This window comes from Chenopodium album, chromosome 27, assembly GCF_948465745.1.
Source record: "Chenopodium album chromosome 27, dcCheAlbu1.1, whole genome shotgun sequence".
In the NCBI taxonomy this organism is placed as follows: domain Eukaryota; kingdom Viridiplantae; phylum Streptophyta; class Magnoliopsida; order Caryophyllales; family Amaranthaceae; genus Chenopodium; species Chenopodium album.
This window is the reverse complement of record NC_137860.1, coordinates 22,752,892-22,762,971: the sequence shown is the minus strand read 5'-3', so window position 1 is coordinate 22,762,971 and position 10,080 is coordinate 22,752,892. Positions and strand designations below refer to the sequence as shown.

Genomic DNA, 10,080 nt, shown 5'->3' with positions numbered 1-10,080 from the left:
CCCCCAAGTCTAGCTCTAAGTAGATAGGGATGAGCATCAGAGATCCCTTGATATGATCATGGTGTGAGTGTGTGAATATGAATATGAATGCATTTCTATTACGGCCGCACCTCAATGTGAGGTTGCCTACATATCTGTTAGGAACCAGGCCGAACGTAGTTCTAGCCGAACCTCGCACAAGTGTATGTATACCTCAAAAAGGTCTTTTAAGGGTTGTAACGTGGTAAGGCTAAAGGTTGAAGAAGAAGGGGATAAAGGCTCAAGACCTTAGATAAGCCCCTCCAAGGTGTGCAACCTTGCTTTTGAATCTTTGTATTTTTTTTATGCTTGAGGCTTTTAACTCCTTTTTTTTTTTAGCTCTCTCTTTTGCATGTGCATTTATTTTATTTTGAATCTTTTTTGTAAGTGTAGGAAATCTCGATCATGCGGTTCATCACTCACTTGGCATTCATGTTTCTCAGGCACGGTACCGAGCACTCGATAAGAGACGCAATATGAGACGTGTTCTTATCAAAGATATTTTCATATCAAAGACATTGGAACACTTGCCCTTTTGTACACTTTTATTTATTTTTTGATTATTTTAATCTTTTGATTTTACTCAAGCTTTCATATTTGTTCATTGCATAAGTTGCACACCATCCCATCACAAGGTGAGGTATATGTGGGTTGAAGAAAAGAAAGGTCTATCATTAGACGAGGCTCAAAGTGGTGTATGAAGAAAGGATTGCATGTTTGAAAGGGTGAAGATAATATGATATGGCTACAAGGGGTGTCTCAAATCATTAGTATACCTTGTGCTTAATTCAACATTTTTTTTATGCAATGATCATATGCAAGAAAATAAAATGCTCATTTTATTAAAAAGAAAAAGTAAATGAAAGTCCTACAACAAATCCACGGGAAAATGAAAGGTGCCTACACTAGACTTATTGGGGAAAGAAATAAAAAAAAGAAAAAGAAAAAGAGGTCACGAAATCTTGTCGTTAAAGCTCGCCTCTTGTCTTGTGCCTTATCATCACTCAGTCTTCTTGCCGACTGGAGGTATAGGAAGCTTATTATTGTCGATCAAATATTGGATGGCCTCGTTTAGCTTCCAACAGCTCTCAGTAGTATGACCCCTATCTTGATGGTATTTGCAATGTGCATCTGGATTCCAACTAGGAAATCTTTTTTCAGGTGTGGGATCTTGAATAGGTCTAATGGGAGTAATGAGCCCCTTAGTATGGAGTCGATCGAAGGCAGCATCATAGCTCATCCCAATAGGAGTGAACTCCTTCCTTAATTGCTTCTTAGGTCCTTGATTATCCATGGCTAAGACTTCATTGAGGTCAAAGGTACTAACATTGTTACTAGACTGGGCATTTACAGAAGAAGAAGGATTTCATTCTTCTTTCCTTTCTAGCCACTGTGGTTACTATTGTTAGTATCTTTTTGCTTTACAAGGTCATCTTCGATGTCAATACCTATGTCGTAAACAACCTTGAAAGTATTGAAGTTGTGTTGATATTTCAAGTGTTTTGAATACTTTTCTTGTAGGTTCTTGATGAATAACCTTACAGACTCCTTTTCAGTAGGGACTTCTATCATATTGGCGGAAGTTTCCCTCCACTTGTTAAAGAAAGAAGTGAACCCTTCGTTTCCTTTTTGTTTTAGCATCTCAAGTTGTCTATGGTCAGTTTCAACTTGAATGTTACATTTATATCTATCGATGAAAGCGTTTTTATTTCTTCCCAATTAGAGGTCTTTTCTTTACCAAGGGAAAAGAACCAATGTTGACAAACGGTTCCTAAAGATAGTGAAAACAAAGAGTGAAAAACATTCTTATCAATCCCCTTAATGTTCATTACAGTTTCAAAGGCCCTTAAGTGAAAATAAGGATTGACTGTTGGCTTGAACTTAGGGATGTCATTAGCATTGAACTTATGTGGAAGAAGTTCCTTGTCCACTGAGACCCCTTGTGAGCTAATGCCCTGAAATCTATAGTCATTGGATATCTTGCTCAAGCTGTCTTGCATGAGCTCCATTTGTTGTTGCTTCACAGGGTCATTGACTTGAAGAGCTAAATTCTTCAATACTTCAGTTATGTTAGCCACTTGACCTCTAAGTTCATTGAGTTCTTCCTAAGTTGCCATTATCTTCTTAGCTTTCCTTTTTCGACCGATTGGCTTATCAAAAAGTAGAACTTGGATGAAAGTGCTGTCCTTGATTAATCGTCCTTCTCTCCTTGACCAAGTACTGTGGAAAGGGAAATTAGGGATAAGTTTTATTTTATTATTTATCGACTCGAGCTCTTTTCGACATACAATAGGTAGGAAGAGAACATGAAAGGAAATAGGAATGGAATGGACCTCCAACTCAAATGACGGAAAGAGACTCATGCATGAACCTAAGACATGGTCATGGTGACATATGCAAAGTGTGTGCTAAGACTAGTGAGTTTAGGTGACATGTTAAGACTTGTGTCATGACCATGTGGCTAGACTATGTGACTAGACTCAAGCAAAGACTAAGTTAAGACTTCACGTATGTGCACTAAACTGGACATGCTATAGTATTTTAGTCATAACGTTTGATATGTGACTCTGATTGGGATGAAACCAACTTCGAATTATAGATAAAACTCGGGGCTACAGATCCATAGGTTGTACAACTCGTAACTCTTCCTAGAACTCCGGCTATGACCAAAACAAGTTGACGCATGTGCAGTATACGGGAATAAAAATCCGTGTTGACTAAAAGGAATTTGACTAGATTTAAGGCATATTTATAAGTTCAAATTAATTAATTAATTAAACAAAGTCTTTTAGTCATTGGTTAGTTTATTAAGACTTATTTACAAACACTAGTGATACCAAACGATTAGTTTAGTCACATATAAGCTATGCACAAGTAAGAGATGCACAAGTAGTCAAATAGTCACAATATGATGCAATGAGTTTGCAACCTAACCATGGCTTTAGTTCTCTAAAGTTCAAGGATATAGGTTAGTCAAAGAGGGTCCATGGTTATGAGTTCGGATGCATCGCGCGGAAGCCTTACCTTTGGAAGGGTTGGCGCGTATGGATGGGACCTCGCAAGTTAAAAACTTGCTTCCACGGTTTGGTGGATCACAAACTCGGATGTACCCGTCGTTGCCAGGAGCGTTCGATTGGGTAGATGGAGCTAGGGCTGGCAATCGGATCAGGTCGGGTCGGGTTCGTGTTCGGGTCAGCTGATTTCGGGTCAGCTACCCCCTGACCTGAACCTGATCCGTTTAGCAATTCGGGTTGAAAACCTCAACCTGAACCTGATTTTTTCAGGTTCGGGTCAACCTGAAAATGACCTTATTTGACCTGAATTTTATATTTTTGGGTTTGAATCAGGTTTTGACCCGAAAATGACCTGAAATTTATTGGGTTCGGGTCACCTTGAAAGTAATCTGGTTTAACCCGATATTTTAGCTTGGGTTTAAATCTGGTTGTTTTGACCTAATAAGGCTAATATTGGCCTAAACAACCTTAATTTTATAGGAAAACTACTTAACTTGTAAACATTAAGATATTTTCATTTTTCAAACTAATATTTTCAAGCAAAACACCGACATTATACAATGAAACTAGCATAATTAACAATTACATGCCAAAATAAAATCTACCTACTGAATTACATACAAATTAGAATTCAAAAACTAAACAGATTTCATATAACATAGTTCTTGAGACGATGTATGTCAAGGCTTGTCATCCCTTTCACCCTTTCAAACTTCAGGATAGATCCATGTTTGCTGCAAAAAAATGTAAAATGAAAGCAAGTTAACATCAATAATACATGTTGAAAACAAATTATATGGACAAGACGACAACAATAATAGACATGCAAAACCCGTATACAATGAACTAATCAGAAATATAAACAAGACCATTGTTCCCTGAAAAACAAATTAAACATGAACAAGACCATATAATTTAGTAAAATCGTATAATTATATCAATAAATAACAAATCAACCACAATAAAAACAAACAAGAACAACAACAACAAAGATCTAAAGCAAAATCAATTTTAAAAAGAAAACAAAAACGTATAAAACAAAAACCAAAATGAAGAAATTACCTTAATGGTTGAACGCAAAAAGTGATGAACATCTGAAGATAGAAACTGGAAAACTCAACGAGGATTTGAAATGTTGAGAAAAGAGTTAAAGAAAGAGAAAATTAAAATATGAGGAAGGAAGTTGAAAACGGAAGAATAAGTGAGCAGTGTGTGAGAAAAAGTGAAGTAGGCATTTAGGATTTTAGGGTTTTAGTCTACTTTAAGATATAACATGGGCTTGGGCCGAATTTTATTTGGTTTGTGTAGAAATTTTTATTTTTGTTTTTATTTGTAGAGTACATATCATCTTATACAATAGATCCGAAAATAATTTCGGGTTAAGTGGGTCGTTTTCGGGTTGAGATTTCCAACCTTAACTTAACCCATTTAATTTCGGGTTCGGGTTCGTGTCAACCCATTTAAGTTTTCGGGTCAAAAACTTCAACCCTAACCCGCTTTTTTCAGGTCGGGTTCGGGTCGGGTTTTCGGGTCGGGTCAGCTTTTGCCAACCCTAGATGGAGCGTGAACCCCCAGAGGGTTATGTCCATATGTAGAACACGTATGGGTTTCAGAAAAGTGAGAAAAACTTAATCAGGAAGTAGAATCGAGCCAACAGTGCTAGAAATGGTCGAAACAAGAAGGCAAATTTCTGGCTTGGTATTGGAAGAACATGGCGCCGGACTACAGGGACTGTTGCCGCAAAAATGCTCTCGTCGCCAGACAACAGAACTCTCGCCCGGCGACAAATCATTTTACGGGCGACAAGCCCTGTTTTCTGACGCTAGTTCCTACATACCTCAGCAGCTCTCTGTGTTCTTTGAATTTTCCAATTTTCGTAGTATTATTTCAATTCTAGTTGGGAAAGATATTTCTCAAATTTCCTACGTGTAAAAATCCTATGTTTTTGACTCATTTCGGATGGTCTATCCAATGAGGACCTTTTTTATGCATATGACAATAATTTTAATCAAATTTACGCACATGAAAACTTAGAATTTTTCGAGTCTCATCCGCTCATTCTAAATCATTGCCAAAATAAATTTTAAGAATTAAAATAGAAATCCTCCCCAGTGGAGTCACCAAAAAACTGTAGGGAATAATTCAAGCATTAATCCCAAGCTTGAACCCCACTGTGATCATAGACTTAAGTGTGGTGGCGTCCAAAGGGAAAGAAAAGAGAGCAAAAGAGTCGCCAACAAGTTTTAGGAACTTGTAAACCGTTCACAGGGTGAAGGTTACACCCCTTAATGATCCATGAGATCGTCTACTCCATAAGGTCTAGAACCAAATAGGATTTGGGGATGAGGGTATGAATCCAATCTACAAAAGAGAGGACCCGCCCTATAAAATAGGCCTCTACTTTATTCCGCTCGTATTCATGTGCGCTTTTTGACTAACATAAAAACATTATATGAACCCTAAACCTGTTTAATCTATGTTGGTTGAATATTAATGCACAAATAAAACTATGATTGGCGATCACTTAAATTAAAATCATATTAGCCTAAACCAAATTATTAATTATCTTATTAAGCGTGATTTCAAGTACAAATTTCCTTTAAACATGCATAAAAGGCATGATCAAGCAATAACAATAATTATATAAAGCAACATAATAATAATCATAATCATAATAATTAACAATCATAATAATAATCATAACAACGACCATGTTAACAATAAAGCTTGAATGTAATAGCAAGATCCTAGGCATAATACTAACAAGATTAATAACAAATCCTAGCATGTCACTAAACAATAAAGATCAAAGCTTTAAACCTAACATGATACTAACATGCTATTAGAAAGAATAAAAGGCACCCTAAACATGATACTAGAAAGCAATAAAATCATCCTAACATGATACTAGGAAACAAAACAATATAAGCATGCTTTCTACATTGAAATAAAAAGGGAGTAAGTTAATCACTTACTTTGAAGCCTCGTACCTCTTTCTAATAACAAAATACACGAGTTAGTAAACTTCAATGAAATAATAAATCAAAAAGTTAAATTAAATAATTGAAAGAAAGAGTTAAAAAGTTTAGACTGGATTTGGGATCAAACCCTCAGAAAGTATCAACCTTTCACGTCTAGGACAAAGGCAACTTCGAAGTTGACTAGGTGTTTCTAGATCTAACGTGTTCGGTATTGTGTTTGGTAAAAGCTAGCTAGAAAGAGAGAGAGAAAGAAAGCTATAATGCTCGAGAGAGAAGAGAGAGAGATTAGGTGATAATAAATTGATTGTTGATGATTAAAAACGGAGGTCCAGGACCCTATTTATAGGAAAACAATCCGAAAATTGATAGAAAACTTATCATAATTTGAAAAGGAATAAAACTCCACGCTGTCGCCAGAAAACAAGCTTGTCGCCAGGCGACAAGCTTGTCATTTAGCGATGATGTGTGTCATAAATGACACACGTTTGATGAGCATTTAGGTCCTTTTTATCCTCTTTTCGTAGCTTTCTTGCTCAATAAATGTTTAGTTTTATACTTTCTCTCTTTATTTTACCTTTCTTCTCTTATTTTCTCCTTTATTTCTTCTGTTTTTGTTATTTTAGTTGCTTTCTCTTTATTTTAGATTTTATAGATTTAGTTTAATTTTATTTTAGTTTATTTTGTTTCATTTCATTTTCTTTATTTTATTTTCATTTTATTATGTTTTCTTTCTTTTATTATTTTCATTTTCATTTTATTTCTTTTACTTTTATTTGTTGGTTTTAGTTTTATTTTACTTGATTTTATTCCTCGGTTTTAATTGCGTTTTGTAGGTGGTTGTTCCAAGTTCAAGTTCAAGTCCTTGCGCTCTCAAGTTGCGCTCGCAAGCCGGATAGCCTTGAACCCACCAATTTGGTGCTTTGCTACTGCACACTCTAGTGTTCATCAAGGTCATGCTACGACGGGGATGCTCGCGCCCACCGACTACCTAAATCCCTCGCTTCCCCTGCTCCCACAAATCAGCAATCAAGCCACCATTTACGCACCTCCCTGCTTTCCCCTGCTCCCTGCCTCCCAACACCAAGGCTTCCACCAAACAGCCACCATCACACCACCATTTTTGTCAGCAAACACCGACCTCCACCTCACACATAGCTGCTGCACCCCCCTGACCACCATCTCTGCCACGCAAACACCAAGCAGCAGCAGCTCCCTCTGCCACCAATTGCGCAACCCTTGCTCCACCTTTGCACTCCAATTTTGCGCCATTAATTTCAGCATTTTAGAGCAGCCCCTGCTCCATCTCCACCACTCCCCAATTAACCAACAGATCACCACCGCAAGCATTAGCCACCCCAGCTCTTAATTCCACCAGCAAACCGCACCTAGCTAGCAGAACAACCACCATCGCCACCTCATCTCCTTTCCCGTATCCACCACGCAACACCAACAAGTAATTTCTGGCAGGGAAGCAGCTCCATTCAACTCCTCTCGCAGCTAGCCAATTCGAACCTCCACAGACGCGGCCGCACTCCCATTTATCGCGGCCGCGCACAGCTGGGTCTGGTTTGTGCGTGGCAGGGGCTTCGAATTTCAGCCGTCGATCTTGATTAAATCAATGATCGAACGGCTGTGATGGTGTGTGATTTGAGATGATAAGCTGTGCGTGAGAAGAGAAGCATGGGATTATTCCCACTTGATTGGAGCAGCAAGTCGTAGCCCCTGATTTAATTTTGGGGATTTTTCATTATTTCATTTTTCCTTTTTAATTTCCGAGTTTCTTTTACTTTCTTTTTCTTTTATTATTTTCTTTTCTTTTCTTTTCTTTTCTTTCCTTTTCTTTTCCTTTTCCTTTTATTTTCTTTTCTATTTTTTATTTCTTTTATCCTTGTATTTATAAATACCCATTTTTGGGTAGAGAGAGAAACAATTAGAAAAACAAGTAGATTTTTAGATCATATTTTCCTAGCTTAGTTGAGAGCTTCTCTCTCTAGTTTTAGGGTTAGTTTTAGGAGTAGATTTTAGAGAGAGAAAGTGAGGAATTTCAATGTTGATTTGAGTGATTGAAGATTCAAGGTGACAATTGTATTGAAGATCATCAAATCAATCAATGAGGATTTCTAACTCAATCTCATTTTATTGCTTTGTTTAATATTCATGTTTGGTTTGTTTGATTTTGATTGGAATTTGATGATTGATATTTGATTAGTGTATTTGTTCTTCTTAGATTGTTGATTGTTGATTTCTTTAGTTATTTATTGATTTCATGATGTTGTTAGAGTAGTTGTTTGGTTAGGGATTTGGTGAAGCTTGTATGATGTAATGGATTGATGTAAATTGGGGATAATTGATGGAGTTGATGATGTGATTAAACTTGGTTGATTGATCATGTGCATGTGTGTGATTAATTAAAGAGTAGCTAACTTTGATTATTGCACTAGATTGTATTGTAAGTTCACATTGATACGGACCATTGATTTGTGGCTTGCATTTACACGATTGAGGTATCTTGTGATGTTTCCTAGCTAGAATTATCGTAGTTGACGCTAGTTAGACCTCTAGGAGAATAGCTTGATATGCTCTTTTGGTTGCATGATTGATTTTCCCTCACATTGCTTGACTTAGTCGACTTTCCTATTCCAATTTGCTATGTTCATTGCTATTGTTTGCGGATCCTAATCCCTAGCACTTTATTTTGTTCGGTTTCTTCGTTTTAGTAGTTTTTAGTGTCGCCTTTTATCCTTGACTTCGACCTAGCTTAGGCACATAATTGAAAGCACTTAGACATTACCGTTCCTTTGGGTTCGACCCTTGACTTACCTCTATACTTGTATTTAGGTTAGTTGAGTGTTTATAAATTTTGTTTGGCTTAGGGAGGATTAGTCCTACGACCTAGTTTTCCCCTCGTCAAGCGACAGCTTGGGTTTTTAACGCGATTTTAGCACGGAGTCCACTTATCAATAAAATTGAGCTGTAAAGTCCGTACGAAGGCTAAAATCGTATTTTCAAATAAAACATTATTTTATTCCTAGTAAAATTCATCTACATAATAATTAATCCTAATTCCACTAGGATATGAAAAGAACCTCTTAGAAGCTCTAGGAGACTATAATCAATCCTACTAGCTTTAGGAATAATAATAGGCCCTCCTCTAGATCATTGGGCCGTATGTAAATATCAAACCGGACCTAGTTTAGTATTTTAGCCATAACTTCCTCATTATTCATCGGAATTGGGCTTATAATATATCGTTGGAAAGCACTTTTCGAGCCCCATCCAACTACACCATTATTGGACCTTTATCATGGACCAAACTTGACTGGATTGGCTATTTTTATAAAATAGAGCAGGTTTTTGAAAACAGAAAGAAAGATTTTTAATAAAAACTACCGCATCACTAGAGTTTTCACACTTTCATTTCATTCGATTATGATTCAACGCGAAAGGTATTCATCACTGGGCTTGGTTTTGGGGAGACACAAATGGGCGTCTATAAGTACACTCACAAGAATTGAATCAGGCATGGTACGATTGGTTGTGCCTATGTGATGCAAAGGAGAAAATTATGACAGCTCAGTTGGTATGTCTTATTATTCATGTTTATTAAACTACATTGTAGGGCATTATGATTTTGAATTTGTAGACTAATAACTGTAATTTTAATGACAGATTTTTGTTCCAATCTGTCTGAGTAACCACTATAGTTTGATAGTGGTTAACTTTATGAGTCAGACCATTCAATACTTAGATAACAGGGAGTATGATGACAAGCACAAGCCTTTCTACAGAATTCTTGGATCTATTGTGGTAAGATTTTTTTTCGTTTATAAAAAGTAAATTATTAAAGTAAATAAGACTACTATTAAAGTAAATGAATATGTTTTAAAAGTATAGATTATAATGACAGTTAATAAATAAGATAAAATATAAAGTAAAAGATGTTCTGATTAAAGTAAATAATATTTTTTATTAAAGTAAAATAATATCTATTAAAAGTACAAATTATATTACCTATAAAACTATAATATAAACATAAAGTAAAAGATGTTCTGATTAAAGTAAATCAC

General features: G+C 36.3%; 1 long non-coding RNA gene across 1 annotated transcript; it reads right to left on the bottom strand.

The window, feature by feature from the left end:
- Positions 1-3,504: 3,504 nt before the first annotated feature.
- Positions 3,505-4,251, bottom strand: LOC145619209 (uncharacterized). Its single transcript, XR_014108100.1, has 2 exons — positions 4,095-4,251; positions 3,505-3,766 (listed from the first exon to the last, which is right to left on the bottom strand). It is a non-coding gene; the product is annotated as an uncharacterized LOC145619209 (long non-coding RNA).
- Positions 4,252-10,080: the final 5,829 nt, after the last annotated feature.